Source organism: Camellia sinensis, chromosome 4 (assembly GCF_055761805.1).
Source record: "Camellia sinensis isolate YWXY chromosome 4, ASM5576180v1, whole genome shotgun sequence".
Classification (NCBI taxonomy): domain Eukaryota; kingdom Viridiplantae; phylum Streptophyta; class Magnoliopsida; order Ericales; family Theaceae; genus Camellia; species Camellia sinensis.
Window position 1 is genome coordinate 79141505 of NC_138964.1, and position 22729 is coordinate 79164233.

Consider the following 22729-nt stretch of genomic DNA (forward strand, 5'->3'; position numbering starts at 1 on the left):
TTCATTTTGTCTTTTCCTCTGGCCTCAGCCTGATCGAGGGTTTGGGTTGATATCGGCATGTCATTGCCATAGTTGGAGGCCATCTCCGGTTGGCTGAGTTCGATCACAATTCGCCCCAACAGCGGGGGCTCCTGGGGTACAAAACTCCCGGCATATGGTGCAGCTGGAGGTGAAGCTGACATTCCGTAGGCGAGATCCGCCACAGACCTTTGGAGATCACCTATCATCCCCATTAGTTCAAATGTAGTAGGCTCGCGAGCCTGGTATAGTTGGGGGGCCCAAACCGGGTGCACGACAGGCGACCTGGGTGGATGTGACACATCAATATCGGTCTCACCTTGCAGAGTGATCCCTTGCTCTAATGCAGCCGTCATACCCACGATCTCTTCTGAATTCTGTGTCATCATAAGTTCTGCCTCAGCAAAGGGGGAGCACTAGCTATTTTGCACCAGCTGTCCGAACTAAAAGAGACAACAAACAGCATTTCAGCCCAAACAGATCAAACGCAGGTGTAGCTGAACAACTGTACTCTACTGCTGATCACTGTTCCCAGAAATCACTGTCCCAAAAACCGAACCCGATACCCGCAGATAACTGATTCTCATAACTGACACTGATGTCCTCAGGTCTGATACTCAATCTTGCAAATTGATATGCATTTTCCCTGTAGAAATACACTCTAAAAGCACGTAGCAAGTAAAGAGAGCCAAAACACCCATATGTTGGGGTAAGCTTTCCCTGTCCTATTTTGTCAGGAGCTAGGGTTTTACTATGCACGCAGCAGTTTTCAAACAACCTAACATCGGGTAAGCAACCTGTCCTAACTTGGAATGGTCACTATGGATCCGAATATGCACTAGGTCGAATGGTCAAAAGGGTGCCCCGGTAAAACCGGGGTTTGTGTTCCCATACTGTCAGAGCCCATAACCGGTCAGCCTTATGGTCATGCCTTGACAAGGCAAGCCTCCGGCAAACCGTTCAGGAATGGCAGATGGCAAACACTGTGTTCCTAGGCGCACCAATGCACATGCAAATGCAAAGAGACACATAAATGAAATCAAAATGGGATATCACGAGTTCGAGTCAAGCTCTCTAATTTCCCCAGCAGAGTCGCCAGAAACTGTAGCACGCGCCCGCGAGGGACCCCACTACTACAGTTCGGACTCGATTTTGTTTGCGGTTCTTAATCTTGAACCAAAGAGTCCAAATCTGGCAAATCGTTTTGAGAAAACAGATTTTTGAAAAGAAGTGCCAAACATGGACTGTTTTGCCAGATACAGAGTCGCCACCTAAATATTTTAACATGGGAGAATTTAGGAAACCCTGACTCGGTGCCAAAGGCCACGTGTCCGTCATCACCGGAGTTGTCTCGGCTCGGGAGCTAGGGTACGATCGGGGAAGGTCAGCTATGAGCACCCCCTTTCGCCCGGTCCGAAGACCAGCCTCTACTAACCATGATACCCAATTTTGAAAACGTTGTGTGTTCTTATTCCATTTGTTAGCCTAGAATTACTATGTTATGCACACAGCAAACAAGTATAGACTAGATTGCCTAATTTGGAAACAAGCATTGCATATCCGTTTATTTTGAAAAGCGCTTTGGAATTTACTACTCGCAAGTAGGCTAAAACACGGATTTCAACGAGTTTTTCCAACTCAAACAATCCAACCTTCACCCACGGGCATTCAAACAATTATATCACGTAAGCATTTAGCCGCATGGCAGGCATACTGTCATGGCAACACTCACACGCATGCAGTATGCTAAAGCAGGAAAACACTTACATAGTACTCCGTGCCAAAACAATAAACTAGTTGGCAAACATGCATAATCCTAGTTCATGTTAGAGTGGCTAATGCAATGCATGCAAAATGAAATTAGAGTAGGCTCGGCTAACCTAAGCATGGCATGTGAAATGCAGTCAATTGATGCACGTATTCAAATTGGAATTGAAGTACAAATGCAGTTAGCGTGATGTACCGAGCCCGGTGCATGTAAAACAAATGAATGAATGCACTCATGCATTGCATAAGGTATGCTAATTTAAACGTGCCCTAATCTACCATCAAAGCAGGTAAATAAAAGGGAAGAAAGAAGTGGGGATTGGAAGACATGCACACCACTCACACACACTTATTACAGATTTGCCCTCGCCCGAAGGGACCAAATAAATAATACAAATTAATTAACTACGCAAGCTAATTAAATATTACAAATTTCCTAATCAGCTAACAAACTAATTAAGCTAGGAAAAGCAGTAAACCGCCTCGGGAGGAGAGCCAGATACAGCGCGTGCTCGGGTCTTGCTCGGAAGTGCACCGCCACGCATAGTCTGCCTCTGCTTTCCCTGCTCTGCCTCTCTGAAGAATGCCAAAGTCTCAAGGATGCTTCTCTGGATATTGGGAATCACCACCGGCTGAGTAGAATTACCACCGGCAGTGAATTGTGGTTACCGGCACAAAATGAAGCTATCGGCAGAAGAATGATTGCCGGTCGACAATGTACACTGCCGGTCGGCAAAGAATGCCTGCAGAACTTGTAACTCACAGCAGCAAAGGACAGAACTTGCATGGCAATACAATTCAAGCAATGTATGCACTAATCATGCCCCCTATCATGTCTGTGACTCAAAGGGGCATGTGTTTCGATTCTCGGACCACCAATCACGCATTTCCATGCATGACGGCCCAAAGGATCAAGTGTGCAATTTTCATGTCAAATGAAATGCAAACCAAACAAACAAACCAAAGCCCAATTCCTATCATCAAGTCAAGGAATAAGGCATGCATGCAAGATGCAATGCAACCTAGGCATGCAAGCTAAGAATGCAACATGGCATGGCAAGACACTTATGTAAGCATACAAGCAAACATGGGGCAATGCAAATTGATGGAAAGGTGGACTTACACATAATTTAGGCAACTCTAATTAGGCCTAAAACAATGGCCAAAGTGCTATAATAAGGGACCAAATACACATGCACACATACACATGATCGAAGGCCAATACTTAGGCACAAATTGGACAACTCTCAAACACATTTGAAAGGAGGTAATCATGGACATATAGCATGCAACATAAGCATTGAGAATCATATTAAAACATGGTGCCAAACCAAGCAACAAGTCAAGCCAAACATGCGACAAATGGCCCAAGCATTCAAAGTAAACCAATGGAGTATTGAACTACACTTAACAAGACCAAACATGGCATGAACTTATTGACCAAAATCAAAGTTTTAGCACATTAAGACAAGGCCTAGAAATCACTTAGATGGCATTCAAATGACCTAAATTCAAAGGCATGCATAAATGCCAAAATAAGGAGCATGCTACCCAAGCTTTTAAAGCTTCAAAGAGGTGTCCAAAGCAAACATATAGGCATGCAAAGGGACTGAAATTACATGACAAATAGTCCCAACCCACTAAATCAATACAAGAACGTCATGCTATATATTCATACACTTAAGGTCAACAAGTCGGAATGCAAAGGAGCTATACTAAGCATGCCAAAACCGACCCAAACAACCTAGGAAAGACCTTAAACATGGCAAAATGAGCACAAAACCTTCACAAGGCTAAGCCTAAAACATGCTAGAACAAAGGCTAACAACCTAAGGCATATTAAGGCAATAACAAGGCATTACATGGTAGGTATGCTAAGCATGCATGGTGTACCAAAACCAACACACAACAAGGTTATATCATGGCGTAATATGCATGGAAAACAGCCAAGACAAGATCAATGCACACTCTAACATGATGCTCTCTCAAGAGGCCGAAAAGGGTCCCTTTCAAGGACAACAAGGAGAGGGGGTGGCCCTCCCCTTTTGGAGACTTCAAGGCACCATCTCCGCCACTGAAATCCCTCAAGATTTTAGTGGTGAAGAGGCCCAAACACCAAAGTCTCGAATCTCACTCAAAATGGCTCAAAATGGGGCCTTTCAAGGCCTAATAGGGGTCAAACACCTCCAAACTACAAAACACTCTTAATGAACAATCAAGAGGGCTAAAAAACAGAACTTTTTTGTATTATATACTAAGCTCAAAAACAATTTTAAGATAGGTAGAAATACAATGCAAGATTGGGGAATAAAGAGGCAAAATTGTTACCCTTGAAGACCCCTTCAACAATGGTGCTCCAACAACTCCTTCTAGGTTGAAAACAGCTCCAAAACTTCAAAACCAACCTCTTAGAACCTCAATAGCTAAGCGAAGGTGAAACACTATGTGTTTATGTGCAATAGTAAGACACAAATGCACTTTAACACACACAAGAGGGAGATATAGAGATAGAAAGTGTATGGTTTCTAACCCTAGAACTCAAAACCCTAAAAATGGCTGTCTAAACTCTCTAAAATATCTCAAGTGTCTAACCCTTAAGGCCAAGAGAGAAGACTCTCTCTTATAGAGCCTTTTTGTCTTGTAAAGCTTACAAGACAAGCTTCTCAAGAGAGAGATCCCTCCATACACGTGTATGGAGGGGAGCAAAAAGCAAGACAGTTGTGATAAAATATCTGCAAAAGCAGATGCACAGTAGTCGGCCGGCCAAAAATGTCATTTTGACAAAATTGAGTGCCGACCGGCAACAAAGAGTGCCGACCGGCAATATACATTGCCAATGGCAGCAAAAACCAGCCGGTGACCTCTAGCCACTGCCGGTGGTGTGTGGGGATGCCTCACAAGGCATTCCCTGCCCCTCCAAGGCAAAACACAAGTGCTTGGTGCAAAACCAGACACAAAACGGTCAAGTTCGGAGATCCTGAGGCAAGGCGAGTAGCCGAGACCTCCGGGAACTCCAAACGAACACAAACAAGGGTAATCACCAAGTGTTCCAATGGTGACGTCCAAGTCTTGAGGACGGTCAAAAATGGGGTGTCTACATCTGCGCGTATATTAGATCGCATAATCACCTTTTTTAGTCACTCTTTCATTTAACTCTCTCTCTAAACATTCTAAAAACCCTAGATCTAGAGTTTCTCTCTCTAAAACTCACATTCTCTGTACAAATACACCTAGATCCATTGATTTATTCACCCTAGTCTCTTTGACAAAAAGGTAGAACATATCGAGAGCTTTCTTTTGATCGGAGCAAAGTTGGTTTTCGGCGTCCTTCAGGTTTCTCCATTTTTACCTCTCTCTTGTCTACTCTTCACTTCAAGAGGTAGGGTCTATTTCCTAAACTCAATATGAGTTCGGTAGTATATTTGTGACGTATTTTGTTATTTATATTTGGTAGTCATTTGGTTGCTCTTGAAATATTATTGTAGGTTGAGGGTTCATACAAATTGGGGGTTGCTTGATGATGATTTTTCTATTAAATCCATTTTTGGTAAACAAACTTGCATTTGATTTCCTAAAAGAGAAAAACTGCAATTTGTTGAAAAACCCTAAATGATATTGTTTTGAGTTGGAGTTATTTTTGCTAAGTGGTTTGGTTGGAAAGAGATAGAAAGGGAATTGGATTTTGAAACAATGGATGTTATTACTCTTTTGGAAAAATATTTCTGCATTGTTATCTTTAAACCATTGCATTAGTGATAACTATTTTGGCTATCGGTGGAGGATAGCATTATCCTGTGTTAGAAATTGCATGTGGATTAGGCAAATTGAAATCATTCATTTCATGGAGCATGTAATGGATTTTTGAAATTGAAACTATATGTTTTGGGAAGGGGTTTTGGAAATTCTCACATTCTGTTTTGGAATATTTTCATTGTTTTGAAAAAACAATATTTTAAGGTACATGTATTGTACTATTGAAAATGGTAAATAAAATGGTGAACCTGGGAAATGAGTATTGTCTCGTTGAAATAAGTTGGCTTGAGTGTCCATAGTGAAAGCCCTAAAAACAACGCATATAGCTGATCTCGCCGATGAAATTTTCGTGAAATGACAATAGTAGTGCTTGCATAGCCTACGTTTACATAGGTACTAGTTTACGGTTTCCTATGGACGAAATTTCCGTGAAATGTGTATTTTTTTTGGAGATTTACCCATTTTACTTACTATTAGGTTGGTTTTGGAACAGGACGTTTGGAAATGTTTTAAGCAATGTATTTTCTTTCTGTTCAACGATGTAGTTGCATTTAATTTAGCAATGTTTCTGCTGGTTTCTATTGAGATACCTGGATTGGCTTTTGGAAAAGGATTTTGTATCAAATGAATGATTTGAACTCAGAAAGCGTTTTGATTGAACGTAAGGTTTTGGTAATTGGAAAGAAAGTATTTTGTTGAGAAATCAAATGGATTTGAAAATGCATTTGGGCATATTGTATATATGTATTGCATCATGATCATTTATGCTGGTGGAAAATGTTTTGTTTTTGAAATATTCTCTATTGGGTTTTATGCTCACCCTACGTGGTTGAAATGTTTTTCAGGTGTGCATATGTGGATGTGGACTGTGACGTGAAGTTGTGTTTGGAATTGCGTAGGGTGGTTCAGTTATTTGTAAGCCATGGGCCGTTTTTGTTATTTATTGGCCGTGTGCCATTCTTGTAAGGGTTGCACCCTTGTGTATGATGTAAGCCCCAGGGCATTCAATTTAATTTATAACATCTGTGTATGTTTTTGGTTATAAGATATCCATTCGACATAGATGTTGTAACTAGGAATATATAAAATCGGATAAACACATGTATTGTGCGACTATATTATATTCATTTGCATGAGAGTCGTTATCCATTGTTCATCGTTGGGTGGTTTATTCACATGAGCCAGACCGTGTAAATTCGGGGCATGACACATAGTATCATCACATTCCCAAATAATATAAATCCTCCAGTTGACGAAGAAACATTTATTACACAATAGTGAACAAATTGGGTTCTAAATCAATTAATATATAGACATTTTGCTCACAAATAGTTTAGATACTCAAAATAGATGTCTTGGTACATTAAAGTGTTCTCATTCTAATTATTTTAGCAACCTCAAATTAAGTTTCAACTGTCCATACAAATAAATTCTACATTCTCCAATAGTCAATCAATCAAAAATAAGAATACCAATTCCAACACAATACTTGCATATATTAAACATATTCTTATTGATCTCTTTCCGAACATTTTCTTTGATTCCTTTGTTAGCTAGTACTACATTGGCATAATCTATGATTCATTATTTCTGTACTCATTCAAATTTTCATGTGTGGATAAATACATATATATATATATATATATATTAACTTATTTCAATCTTCAAGTGGCATTAAAGCTATCATCAAACTATTTTTTAAAACTAAACTTTTGACTTTCTCAATCCTTTGCAAATTAGTCAATTCAAATTCCTTTGTTCCAAGAGTTTCTTTAAGAAATACACATTTATAACTTCAACGACATTAATTTTCTTACTTTCTATTACGCATTAACTCTTCTGATTAGTACTTGAAGTGAACTTCTTAACAATAGGATTCAAAAACTAAGTTCAGTTATGTACTTATGAGATCATATTATCTTTTCCCATCTTACAGTTGTTCATCTATGAAAATTACTATGTCTTCTTTTTCTGAGAGGTCAACTCATTCATACTAATTATTTCCTGCAATGTTCTCAAAAGGTTTCAATAATGACATGATCATAGGAAATTGGTTCAATCTTATTCTAACACTAGTAATCCCTCACTTAACAATTGGGTTAGGTACTACTCTTTAAACTAACTAGTTGATTTGAAATCTCCTTAAAATTTTATTATTATTTGTTTTGAATAATTCTTCATTAGGTGCTCCATCTTTCCACATTTGATAACACACCCCGTATAGCACTTATAATAAATTGAACAATTTGGGATAAACTTATACCATGCTTAAAATTACTTGTCTCTCCTAATTTTGCTTCACAATTAACACTCCACTTCTTAGACATTCTGTAATTTCTTCATTAACTTAACACTTAACTTTTTCTTCTGATCTTGCGGTTTCCCATAGCATTGTTCCATAGCTTTTATCATATTTTCTAGCACTTCTTCTACTTTGCCCAATTAGTCCAACAATGACTCAACTTCTGTTTCGTTCTTACCATTCATCATCTTTTCCTAAAGTCACAAGACAAAGGTGGATAACACTTGGGGTAATATTGGCTAGCTCGGAACATAACATCACATATTCAACCATAAGTCAAACAATTATACATAGGTAGGCAACCTATTCATTCCCATGGAGTTGACCGAGAATTTTCGATTCGAAGCTATGCCGGCCGAACGTGATTCAATTTCAAGGTCATTCAACAAAGGTATGAGACTCTATGGTTCATACATTAGGTCCCTCACCAAATCAACATACCATCTTCATATCAAACAATTTTCTAACTTTCAATCACCATAGTTCCACACAAATCAATAGTCTAATTTTAACAATACTTTAACTTTCCCAAATATTCTCATAGTCTAATTTTACATTTAATCATATAACCTTCATAGCTTCCACCAAAGATTCTAATTCCTTATCATACCATGTTCCCACAAATCAATATTCTTGTAGTCATCAATGTTCTAGTCAAAATTCAGATTTACTTATAACATCAAAATTTCATAATAGCTTTAACTTTTTGTCTTAATATGAAAATCATTAAACAAACACATCCCGATTTCCTGTAATCATCAAATTTCTATAATCACCTTTAATTCTTAATTTCAATACTTAGCTTATTAAACAACCTTCTACACATTTTTCTGAATGCACAACATATTATTTACTTACTAGATGCATGCAACTTAAATCCGTTCTAGACATTTTAATGCTCAACGGACACGTGTATGAGATATTAACTCGTGCTCTGATACCACTCTGCAATGACCCCAACCCGCCCCTAGATGTTAGAGTGGTGACCAGCCAGTAATCATAGATTACCAACGGCCTCAAAAACAAAATTCAAAATATTTAAATCATATCGGAGCCTAAAGCGGAAGCAAAACAAAATAATATTGTCTATTGAGTTGTGCATACATGATGAACTAAATATTAAAAACATTTATAATGCACCTTTACATACACAAGACATATCTTATACATCACGCACACACACATATATATACGACTATTAACAAAATAAAAAGCTTAGAAAGCTTGACAAAATAAACCAAAGCCTCAACACGGAGGCACTGCTTGGGTGGCTTGACAAAGGGGAAAAATCCAAGGCAAACTCTAATGTCAAACTTCCAATTGCTCACCTACATATATATAAGGGAGAGGGGTGAGCTAAAGCCCAGTGAGTAATACCACAATAAAGAGGTTACTGAATGAAGCCCAACATAATATAAAACATGTTTTATAATTCCAAAACGAATCATATTTCACATTCATATCAAAACATTTGTTATAACAAAGTCCATCATCTTATCAAATATATCTTTCAATTTCCAAAAAAACACATATTTCCAATCATTTCAATCCTTTGTGTTAACAATGTCCATTCAAATCAGTATACGTGGTACATCCAATAGAGTATCAATGTAATAATGTGCCGAAGCCAATAGGACCACAATGGTGAATCCAATGGGAGCACAATGGGTCAATCAATAATTCATAATTCAATGTGGACCATTAAAGTTTAACATCAAAGATCTCTGTGTTTTAATTAATCCATTGGGCCATGGTATTGTTTTCCTTAGGCAAGGGCCTATTAATCAATAGGCCATGGTATTGTTTTCCCCAAGCAAGGGCCTCACTAAAGGATGCCACGAATACATTTCAAACAGGGACATTCATTCATTCATATAAAATAACATTTCAGAATCATCATCACGTAACAATTTTCAAAACATATTTCGAGCATATCTTTATAAGGATATTACTCATAGGGGGCTTGAACAAATATTACTCCTTGGATACCCAACCTACACAAGGCACACGAACAAACATATTGAAACAGAATATTACTCTCTTGATCACATATAACTTTTCTTATTCTTGTCATCCCAAATAAATCAAATTCTTATTTCTCGTATTCTGACTTTACTTATTCTTTCTTTTCAAATAAATTGATTTCTTACTTTGCTTCATAATCAATTAACTTATATTGGTTTTTAACTGATCCTCAATGAGTCATAATTTATGTATAAGAATACTAAGAAAGAGATGAGATAGAAAATATGAACTCAAAACAATTTTTCAAAATATGATAAAACAAAGCAGTTCGCAGAGCGAACCTTTGGTCGCTCGAGCGGTGACCATGGGTTCTATAGCGATTCTGGTTTTAGACCCGACCCATTTGATATTCTGGACTCGGGTTTCACAGTTCTTTATTATTGCACTTGTCTTATTCCTCTTTTCCTCCTTAAGTTTGGCTATTGGGTTGTATTGGTTGCGTTTGGAACAGGTTGATAGCTTAGTTTTCAAACTTTTGTTGCCCAGAATTTTACTTCTTCGCTCGAGTGTCACTTCTTGCGCTCGAGCGGGATTTGTGAACTCTCAGTACTTTTGCAAGCCTACAAAACTTCTGGGAGAGTATATTCTACGCTTGAGCGGTCAGGCGCTTGAGTGGTCATTCTTGCGCTCAAGCGATGGTCTTCTGTCTGTAAAACTGCTAGAAATGTGTATTCTACGCTCGAGCGTCACTTCTTGCGCTCGAGCGGTAATCATTTTTTGTCTGGTGCTCGAGCATTACTTATTGCACTTGAGCAGATTGCGCGTATATCAGTCCGTAAAAATCACTTTTTACATCAATTTTTCTCATCACTCTCGCTCTAAACATTTCAAAACCCTATTCTTTCTTACTCTCTCTCTAAAACTCACCTATTTCCCTCAAATACACCTAGATCCGTCGATCTTTTCACCCGTGTGTCTTTGTTAAAAAGATAGAGCGTGGCGAGGGTTTCATTCTAACAGGAGCAAAGTTGGTTTTTGGCACCTTTGGGTTTCCCTCACTCTCTCTCTTGTGCTCTAGCTTGAGGTAGGGATACTTTCCATACTTTTTATGAGTTTTCACTTAGTTATTTGTTGTTTTAAACTATATTGAGAATTTGGAAGGATTAGAACAAATCTAGGGTTTGGAATAGAAAGATCAAAATAGGGGTTTTTCGAATAGTGTCTTGGAATTGGTTTTGATGTTGAAAATAATGTGGAGTTGGATGGAAATGGTTGATTTTGAACACTTGGTTTTGATTTTGAAAAGAGTAAGAATTTTTACCTAAGTGTCACAAATATTTATGTTGTATAAATAAATGAAATTGATGTTGGAATAATGAAATTGGATTGGTATTAATGAGGATGTTGGTGTTGGATACGTATTATCACTCACCTCTTGAGATTTAGACATATATGTTTTGGGCTATCAGTGGAGAATAACTATGATTGTTGTAGAATTTGCACGTGAATTAGGAAAATTGAAACTATTTTCTCATTCATTCGCATTGAACATTATTTCACACTTATACATTGAAAATATTATCGTTTTGAGAAAAAATGGTGAATTCAGAAAACATGAATTGTGTTGTTGAACTAAGTTGGCCTGAGTGTCCTGGGTAAAAGTCCCAAAAACTGCGCATATACATGGGTGTCGATCACGCGGATGAAATTTCTGTGAAATGGCAATAGTAGTGGTTGTATGGCCTACATTTACATGGGTCCCAGTTTACGGTTTCCTCCGGATGAAATTTTCAGGAAGGTTGTATTGTTTTGAAATTCTCAAAGTGTGAATCACCACCCTATTTTCTATTGAAATGTAAATGAATTGTGAATCAAGATATTAACTTGGCATTGCATAGTTTTGAAAAGGGATATAAATATGTTTTGGAAAGAACATTGGCATATGCATTCTCCTTATAAATTTGTTAAAATTCATACGCTGCGTTGGATTATTTCTACTGGGGTTTGGCTCACCCTATGTGGGAAAAACATTTCAGGTGCTAATGATATGCCTCCGCCAAGGTAGTAGCTTGGGAGGATTTGGAATAAAAGCTTCTTTTGTTGTATTCATTTTTGTATAGCCAATGGTTTTAAATGTATTGAACCTAAAGTCCACTGTTGCTATAACTAAGAACTATCTTGGAAAGTTGTAAGCCATTAGGGCATTTCTTATTTGTTTGACTTCCATTCTTTTCTTATATTGTAACATATGCTATAGATTCATGGCTAGGTATATTGAATGTATACCGCATATGTTTCTCTTTTTCAAATCACGTTGGATTCAATGAAAGGTAATTATGTTAGTGTTGTTGTCGTTTATTAATACCGTGGATGGATTATGCTAATTATTTCGGGACGTTACAACTTGGTATTAGAGTGTACCGGGTTTGAATACTTTAGATATGTGGGAAGTGGTGATTATCACAATGGGTTTGTCTCGCTTGACAGAGATATTTATATGTGTAGTATGTTTATGTGATAACATGCTTATGTGGCTATATGGGTATGGAATTTAGTTCCTAAGATATTGATTAAGTCTACGGGTTTCTAGAAGTCCTATTAGAAAAGTCCTTGATCACTGCTGTTTCTAATTGGAACTCTGGTAACGCCGCGGGGCGATCATTATCTCAGAAGGAAATTCATATGTGTTTATGTGACTAAGTGCTTATGTACAGTGAATTACTATTGTCCATCGCATTAAGACGCAAGTGAGTTTGCGTTAGCTTCGACACATTTGTAAATGTGCTAATCTCTTTCATTACTTTCATTAAGATGTCAGGATGTGGATGTAGGGGTAGTAGGCATGGTAGGCCTAGAAGGCATGAAGTGCCTTTACCGGACAAAATTCCGGCGCAAGAGGAAGGGGTTGGTTAGGCTAATGTAGCCGAACCAATTAGTCAGTAGGCCATGGGTGCTTTGGCACGTGAAATGGCAGGAGCTTTGCGGGAATCTATGAACATTCTCCGAGATGATAATCAAGTCCAAGCCCAAGTTGTTGAGGTAGAGTCGTCCTTCTTAAACAAGGAGTTCTTCCGGTCTAATCCAGACGAGTTTTTCGGTGATCCGAAAGAGCCTCTGAAAGCGGATGAATGGCTGGAGCAGATGGTGAAGACGTTTGAGATGCTTGGCATCGAAGACGACGGTTTAATAGTGACCTTGGCATCTTTCCGGCCAAAGAGAGATACGGGTCAATGGTGGAAATATGTGTGTGGGCGCATTAAAGTGACTTGGGAGGCTTTTGTTGATGCCTTCCATGACAAGTTCTTGCCTCCCACCACTAGGAAGAAGTTGAGAGATCAATTTCTGAAGCTCAAGTAGCTTAGTTTGCCAATAGCAGAATTTAAGGCAGCTTCACAAGCCTCTATAGATTTGCATCGCAACTAGTGATGACAGAGGAACACCGTTGTATCGAGTTTGAGAAGAGACTGAGGACTGGACTTCTTTTCAAAGTAGTTGGGTAGATGATTAGGGACTACGAACGCCTTATGGAGGCGGTGGTTCATCTTAAGACCGTAGTTCAATTAGAGGAGGAGAAAATAAGGGGCTCTAGGAGGAATCAGGAGGTTCAAGGGGAAAGTCGAGACAGTAAGAGGAAGAGGGGTTCTACCCCACAGCAGTCCCAGGCAGCACTATCTAGATTCACCTTCCCAGTACCGAGTTCGGGCTTAGAGAGAGGTAATTAGGTAGGTTTCTCTTGTTACAAGTGTGGCCAGTTGGGTCACAAGTCGCCAGCTTGCCCGCAAAGAGGAGAAGGGCAACAGTCTGCGCCTCCTACAGCTCGTTCTCAGAGCTAGAGTTAGGGGAGAGGGCAGGCACCTACTTGTTACCAGTGTGGGCAGTTAGGGTATATGAAGAGGTTTTTCCCTCAGTTGGGTAGCACACCTGGTGCGTTTGGTTCAAGGCAGACACAAAGCCACCAGCCCGCACAATCAGCACAAACCTCAAGGGCCAATCAGGGAGCCTCTTTGACTCAGTCAGTACATTAGACTTATGCTCCGAGGGGCGAGTAAGTTGAGCAGAGACCTACAGGACGTGTGTATGATGTTCTCACGCCAAACCTAGTACCAGCACCTTCGGAAGTGAGAGGTACTTTCTTATTATACAATTCCATTGCTAATGTGTTGATTGATACATATGCATCCCATTCATTTATCTCGTCTACATTTGCATCAGCTTTGGAGTTAGAGTTAGCTCAGTTAGCATCTCCTCTTAGTGTAGAGTCACCTATTGGTGGTGAGATTGTTTTGGAGCAGGGGTGTTCAGGTTGTGACATAGAGGTTGTTGGTCACTGACTTCCTTTTGTATTTGTGTTGATTAACATGTCTAGCTTTGATGCTATATTGGGTATGGACTGTTTGTCATCGTTTCGGGCTGTCATAGATTGTTTCTATCAGAGGGTTACTATATGTCTCTTGAGCGGTGATTGTTTTTGTTTCATGGGGGATAGGGCCGATAGAGTTCTATCACCGGTATATGATCTGCGTGGTCGGAGTGAGCTTAGTTGTCTATTTGCAAACTTCTTGGGTAATGAATGTGATGTGGTTCAAGTTGAGTTGCCGAGAGTAGCCTGTGAATACTGAGATGTTTTTCCTAAGGATCTCATTAGCTAAGTAAGTTGAAGATTCAACTCCAAGAATTACACGATAAGGATTTTATTTTTACCCTAGTACTTCACCTTGGGGAGCACCGGCTCTCTTTGCCAAAAAGAAAGATGGTGCATTGCAACTTTGTATTGATTACCAGAAGCTGAACCAGGTAACTGTTAAAAACAAGTACCCAATGCCTCGCATAGATGATTTGTTTGACCCGTTGAAAAGGTGTTGTTATTTCTCTAAGATAGACTTGAGATTGGGTTATTACCAGTTGAGGGTAAGAAAGGAAGATATCCATAAAACGACATTCCGCATGGGGTATGGCCATTACGAGTTCCTAGTGATGCCTTTCGGGCTAACCAATGCATCAGCCATGTTTATGGATTTGATGAATTGGATTTTTTTTGAGTTCCTAGACTGCTTTGTAATTGTCTTTGTAGATGACATCCTGATTTACTCACCATCCAAGGAGGAGCACAAGAAACACCTGCGGGTTGTGCTTGAGTTGCTTAGAACCCACAAACTATATGCTAAATTTGGGAAGTGTGAATTTTGGTTGAGAGAAGTAAAGTTCTTAGGCCATGTGGTATCCGGGGAAGGGGTGACTGTAGATTCATCCAAGATAGAAGCAATACAAGATTGGGAGCGACCTAAGAATGCTTTTGAGATTCGTAGTTTCTTGGGATTAGCCGAGTATTACCGTCGGTTAGTGAAAGATTTTTCTAGATTAGCCTCACCATTGACTAGACTGATGAGGAAGTGAATCAAATTTGTATGGAGTGAGACTTGTGAGAAGTCGTTTCAAGAACTTAAGGTTAGACTTACCACCGCTCTAGTATTGATTATTCCAGAGAGGGGTTTGAGTTATTTGGTGTATTGTGATGCTTCACTGGATGGTTTGGGTTATGTTTTGATGCAGAAAGGGAAAGTAGTGGCTTATGGCTCATGGCTCATGGCAGTTGAAAACACATTAGAGGAACTACTCTACTCATGACCTAGAATTCGCAGCAGTGATCTTTGCCTTGAAGATTTGGAGGCATTACTTATATGGTGAGAGATTTGAGGTGTTTTATGATTAGAAGAGTCTAAAATATTTGTTTCCACAAAAAGACTTGAATCTGAGGCAGAGGAGGTGAATGGAGTTTATAGAAGATTATGATTTTGAGCTACACTATCACTCGGGGAAGGCCAATGTTGTGGTCGATGCTTTGAGTACGAAATCCATTGATAGGGTGGCTAGTGTTTCCATCTGGGAATGGGAGATGTTGCGTGTTATAGGTGAGTTTGACTTGCATCTTGGCGAGTCCATAGAGCCTGCAGCTTTGTTTTCGGTAGTCGCACAACCTATACTTGTGAACCGAGTGATAGAAGCGCATAAGATTGATCTTGAGTTAGAAACCTTCTGAGAAAAGATCTCTAGTGGAAAGGTAGAGGAAGGCTCAATTGTGTAGAGGTAGATACCATGATCGTCTTTTTGTGGCGGAGTCTTGTCGAGAGGAAGTACTCCGAGATTTTCACCATTCACGCCTTGCGGTGCATCTGGAAGGCACAAAGATGTATCACAACCTTAGTCACTAGTTTTGGTGGAGAAGAATGAAGAAGGATGTGGTCGTGTTTGTATCAAGGTACCTTACTTGTCAACAAGTGATGGCCGAACATCAGAGGCCAGTGGGTTTGTTGTAACCTTTGCCTATAGTCGAGTGGAAATGGGAGCATGTTATGATGGATTTTGTTGCGGGCTTCCCAATGGCTCAACGAGGTAGTGATGCAATTTGGGTGGTAGTTGACCAAGTCGGCGCACTTTATACCTACGCACGTGAGTGACTCAATAGATTATCTTGTCGACCTTTATATTAGGGACATAATAAGGTTGCACGGGGTCCCTATAACGATTATTTTGGATAAAGACCCGTGTTTCACGGCTCGGTTGTGGCAGCGTCTACAGAATGCCTTGGGCACGAGATTGACTTTTGGCACCGTGTACCATCCTCAGACTAACGGGCAATTCGAGCGTACTATTCAGATCCTTGAGGATATGCTTTGGGATTGTGTTCTTGACTTTAAGGGGTCGTGGGAGAGGCACTTGCTCTTAGTGGAGTTTGGCTATAACAATAGCTTCCAATCAAGTATTGGCATGGCACCGTTTGAGGCCTTGTATGGTCCACTATGTAGATCTCATGTGTGTTGGGCTGAGGTGGGTGATGCACCAATGTTGGATCCGGAGTTAGTTTGGGAAATGACGGAGAAAGTTTCCCTTATCCGTAAGAGGTTGGTTATGGCCCAGAGTTGCCAGAAAAGTTATGTCGACCGTAGGAGGAGACCTTTGCCTTTTGAGGTAAAAGATCATGTCTTCTTGAAGATATCGCCTAGGCAGGATATGATGAGATTTGGGAAGAGTGGGATGTTATTTTCTAGATTTATTTCGCCTTTTGAAATCCTTGAGCAGATTGGAGAGGTAACCTATCGCTTGGCCTTATCGCCATAGCTTTCCGAGGTTCATGATATGTTTCATGTTTGTATGCTTCAGAAATATGAGTTGGATCCCTCGCACGTGTTGGATTGGACTAACTAAGAGGTAGACGAGGATGCCTCGTATGAGAAGAGACTAGTGAAAGTCTTGGATACTCGAGACCAAGTCGCGAGGCAAGACAATTCCCTTAGTTAAGGTATTGTGGCGACATCACAGAGTGGAGGAAGCAACTTGGGAATGTGAGTTGGAAGTTCGTGAGAAGTATCCGGACCTATTTGTTAATGTTTGAACATGTATTGAAAATTTTGATATGTTGATTTACTGTAAACATTGCATATGTTTTGGAACTGTGAATCGTATAAACAGTATTGAGAACCTGTCAACCATATTAATGAGAATATTAACCGGTGGACGGGTCATAGTATTGGAATCGATTGATTATCATTGTTGCAATTGGTGTAAGCGTGGTTTTAAAGTTTAAATTGTAATTTCGAGGATGAAATTCCTTAAGAGGGAAGACTATAGCGATTCTGGTTTTAGACCCTACCCTTTTGATATTCTGGACTCGGATTTCACAGCTCTATATTGTTTCTCTTGTCTTATTCCTCTTTTCCACCTTGAGTTTCTCTATTGGGTTGTATTAGTTGCGTTTGGAACAGGTTGGTAGCTTAGTTTTCAAACTTTTGTTCCCATAATTTTACTCCTCCGCTCGAGCGCCACTTCTTATGTTCGAGCAGGATTCGTGAACTCTCAGTACTAGTGCAGGCCTACAAAACTGCTAGGAGAGTATATCCTACACTCGAGCAGTGTTTCCTACGCTCAAGCGGTCATGCGCTTGAGCGGCCATTCTTGCACTCGAGCGATGGTCTTCTGTCTGCATAACTACTAGAAGTGTGTATTCTACGCTCGAGCGTCACTTATTGAGCTCGAGTGGACATCAGTCCGTAAAAATCACTTTGTACATCAATTTTTCATATCACTTCTCTCTAAACATTTCAAAACCCTATTCTCTCTCACTCTCTCTCTAAGACTCACCTATTTCCCCTAAAATACACCTAGATTTGTTGATCTTTTCATCTGTGTGTCTTTGTTAAAAAGATAGAGCTTGGCGAGAGTTTTGTTCTAACAGGAGCAAAGTTGGTTTTTGGCACCTTTGGGTTTCAGTCACTCTCTCTCTCTCTCTCTCTCTCTCTCTCTCTCTCTCTCGTGAGTTTGAGGTAGGGATACTTTCCACACTTTTTATGAGTTGTAACTTAGTTATTTGTTGTTTTGAACTATATTGAGAATTTGGAAGGATTGGAACAAATTTAGGGTTTTGAATAGAAAGATCGAAATAGGGGTTTCTCGAATAGTCTCTTGGAATTGGTTTTGATGTTGAAAATAATGTGGAGTTGGGTGGAAGTGGTTGATTTTGAATACTTGGGTTTGATTTGAAAAGAGTAAGAATTTTACCCTAAGTGTCTCAAATATTTATTTTGTATAAATAAATAAAATTGAAATTTGAACAATGAAATTGGATTGGTACTAAGGATGGTAGAGTTAGATATGTATTATCACTCACCTCTTGAGATTTGGAAAGTTTACCTTTATGGAATATAAACTATCTGTTTAGAAATATCTGTTTTGGACTATCGGTGGAGGATAGCTATGATTGTTGTAGAATTTGCATATGAATTAGGAAAATTGAAACCATTTTCTCATTCATTCGCATTGAACATTATTTCACACTTATATATTGAAAATGTTATCGTTTTGAGAAAAATGGTGATATCGAAAAAACATGGATTGTGTTGTTGAACTAAATTGGCCTAAGTGTCCTGGGTGAAAGTCCTGAAAACCGTGCGTATACATGAGTGTCAATCCCGCGGACAAAATTTCCGTGAAATGGCAATAGTAGTGCTTGTATAGCCTACATTTAGATGGATCCCGGTTTACAGTTTCCTCTAGACAAAATTTCCGAGAAAGGTTGTATTGTTTTGAAATTCTCAAAGTGTGAATCACCACCCTATTTTCTATTGAAATGGAAATGAATTGTGAATCAAGATATTAACTTGGCATTGCATAGTTTTGAAAAGGGATATAAATATGTTTTGGCAAGAACATGGCATATGCATTCTCCTTATAGCTTTGTTAAAATTCATACATTGCGTTGGATTATTTCTACTGGGTTTTGGCTCACCCTATATGGAAAAAACATTTCAGGTACTGATGATATGCCTTCGCCAAGGTAGTAGCTTGGAAGAATTTGGAGCAAAAGCTTCTTTTGTTCTATTCATTTTTGTATAGGCAAGGGTTTTAAATGTATTGGACCTAAAGCCTACTTTTGTTGTAATCAAGAACTATCTTGGAAAGTTGTAAGCTTTTAGGGCATCTCTTATCTGTTTAACTTCCATTCTTTTCTCATATTTGTAACATATATCGAATCATGACTTGATATGTTGAATGTATACTGCATATGTTTCTCTTTTGCAAATCACGTTGGATTCAATGGAAGGTAATTATGTTAGTGTTGTTGTGGTTTATTAATACTGTAGATAGATTATGGTAATTATTTTGGGGTGTTATAGGTTGTCAGTAGTTGGTCTGCAAAAATAGATTCTGGATGGCCTCAATGTTCACTCGAGCGGTGACTTTACCGCTCGAGCGGTCTGCAATTTTCTGTGTTTCAAAAATCAACAAAAATAGTTTCCAAACATATTTTCAAAACACAGACCCATGCATGACTCAATTTAAACGTGTAATTTTATTAATAAACATGAACCCATGACTAATTTTCAATTTTTAATAGAAAAACCTCTTTGATTTCTCCAACATTATATTTAATTAATTTTCTTTACATCAAATCCAATTTTAAACTCATAAATTCTAAAACATGAATTAAATATTCAAAACCCTTGAAAATCTATGATGCATGTAAGGATGGAATTCAATTTCATGATAAATAACAAAAATCAAACTTGAATGATGAATTACAAAAATCAATTTTTTAGAATTTGAACTTAATTCAATTTTTAACCCAAAATTTAATTTATGACCATAAATGTTCCAAAATATGTTTAAATTGAATAAAAATTTTAAATTAAATTACATAAATGTAAAAATGAAACTCTAATTTATGCAAGACAACAAAAATCAAACCAAAAATGATTAATTTCAATTTAACTTCTATAATCTTGAATCTAATTCAATTTCTTCACCCTTTTTCTAATTCCTTTTAATATACATGAAATTGATTTCTAACTCTTTTCTATTTTCCTTTAAATCATGAAATTGAAGTTATAAAACTCTTAAAAAAGTATTTGCATGTATGAAATTAAGATTAAAACTAACTAATTTTCTATTTTCAAAATCAAATCATAATTTAATTCTTCAATTGCTCTAATTTTGATTTTTATCATTTTACTTCCATCTTCTTAAATTGACTCTCAATTTTAGATTTATGTTTTTCATTCATGTATAGAAGATTATAATCTTTAGGAGAACATTTATCTATAAGGAATTTGGAGATTAATTGATTTAAAACATACTCTCCATGAATCTTTCTTGAAACCCATCTCAACTCAAAGTTTCTTCAAATAATTCTCTCAAAATCCACCTTGAATCAATTTTTGTGTAGATTATTTAAACAATACTAGAAAGAGGATGGAATTTCTCACCTTAAGATGATTTTTCCACAATTTTTGGCTTGAATTTTAGTATCCCACAAAATCCTCTTCTTCTTTCGTCCTTCCTCTCTTCTTGAATTCTCCTCTTCCATACGGTTTCCTCTCTCCCTCTCTTTGGAGATCTTAATGCTCTAGCCAACAAATAAATTGTGTACTCTCTCTCCTCATGTACGTACATAAAACTTAAAGGCTTGACAACATTCTTAAATTCTCTAGAACTCTCACTAATTAATATAAACATCCCTAATTAATTTGAATAAGATTAGATTAGTCTACTAATTACATATTAACTTAATGAACCACTACATAATCTTAATTAATTATAATCACTACTTAACTTAATTAAACTTAATTTAATCATATTTAATTTTATCAATATGAATCAAATTTTTAACAAACTCCCAAAAGGCTCCAAATCCTAAATTAAATTTATTGCCATTATCAATTTTGTTTCTCCAATCGCTAAGGCCAACAATTTCAAATCAAACTCAAAATCTCCGTCAATAAATTATATATTCAAATTGGGCACCTCATAAGTAAATTTAATTCATAATAATCATAATTCTCAATCCTCATAACTTAATTAACTCCAATTTGAACCCAATTAATCAAATGTTAATTTTATTAAACTAAATCAAATATTTAATTAAACTCTCATATAATTCCATACTTGAAATTAAACTGATTTAACTCACCATTTAGGCCTTCAATTTCAAATTCTGAAATAAATCTTTTGTAAAATCATATACAAATCAGACTCAATAATGCTCATTAATTCCAAAATTAAATCAGAATAATAACTAATTAAAATCCAAATCTCCTTGATTAATTAAATGCGAAATATTATACGTGGGGGGTCATCATAGTACCTCTGCCAAGTTCTCTAGGCACTAGTTGAAAGGTACTAGCACCTCTCATTCTAAGCGCAGCCAATTCTCTAAGCGCTAGTTGAAAGGTAATGGTACCGCTTATTCTCAACGCGTGCACATTTTCAACCATCACAATATACAATAAGCATAGATAACTTAGGTGTACTACATACACAAAAATCTATTCAGCATCACAATGTCATTCTCCACCGATGACCAAGGACAAAACTTCTAAGCACATGTATTTAATACTGTAAAACCACGATCCAATCCTCACAAGACCTTAAGCCCAACCATAGTAACAATAATTAAAGTATTCAAAATCCAACCTCAAGTTCATTTTTTTTGAATTTACAAAACGTTATGGTTTCTTTCTCTTTTCAAAAAAAAAAAAAATCAATTCTCTTATTTTCCAAGTTAACTTACTCCAATCTTTATACAAAATCCATTCTCTTTATTTCACAAAAGTAAATGCATGGGTATGAAAACCATAACCCAACTCAACTTAACATGATTAATCCAAAATAACCCAATACCATGGTTAATTCTCCCTTTTAACTATTAACACAATGTCGCAATCCATATTAACAAAACACAAATATTATTCAACTTTATCCCTTTTTAATTCAGTAAGTCAAAATTTTAAATTAGGGCTTTTTCTTACTCTCCACATAAACATGTTAAGGTACTCCCCAATTAATCCAACCAACAATCAATTTACAATTAAAACCCCCAAATATCAAATCGTAGATCCCTCTTTCATGCTTTTCGAAAATTCATAGTAAATATGATTTTTATGCAATAAAATCTACCACATGTGTATCTATAGAAGAGGTATTGAAGAGGAACAAAGAAATCCCTACCTCTTGAAGCAAAGAGAGGATGACCCAAAAATCACCGACGACAAAACAATGATCCACTCAGATTAAAAGAAAGCCCTCCCCAAGCTCTACATTTTGGTCTAAAGAACTATGGATCAAAGATGGGTAGAAGTAGCTGAAATCAAGGAATGAATAGATTGGAGGCTCAAAAATGGCAGAAGAAGAGAGAAGGGAGATAGAAAAGTGATCCATATGTGACCAAAAGTGACTTTTATAGATGCCGAATTTGAACAGGCCACTCGAGCGGTGAAATCGTCGCTCGAGCGAAGAATGCAAACTCCCAAAAGTTCAGACTATACAAGGTAGACCACTCGGGCGACCAACCTTGCGATCGAGCGAACTTCAACAACTTCCAGAATCACAAACTGCAAAAGTACTAGATGACACGCCAGACCGCTCGAGCGACCA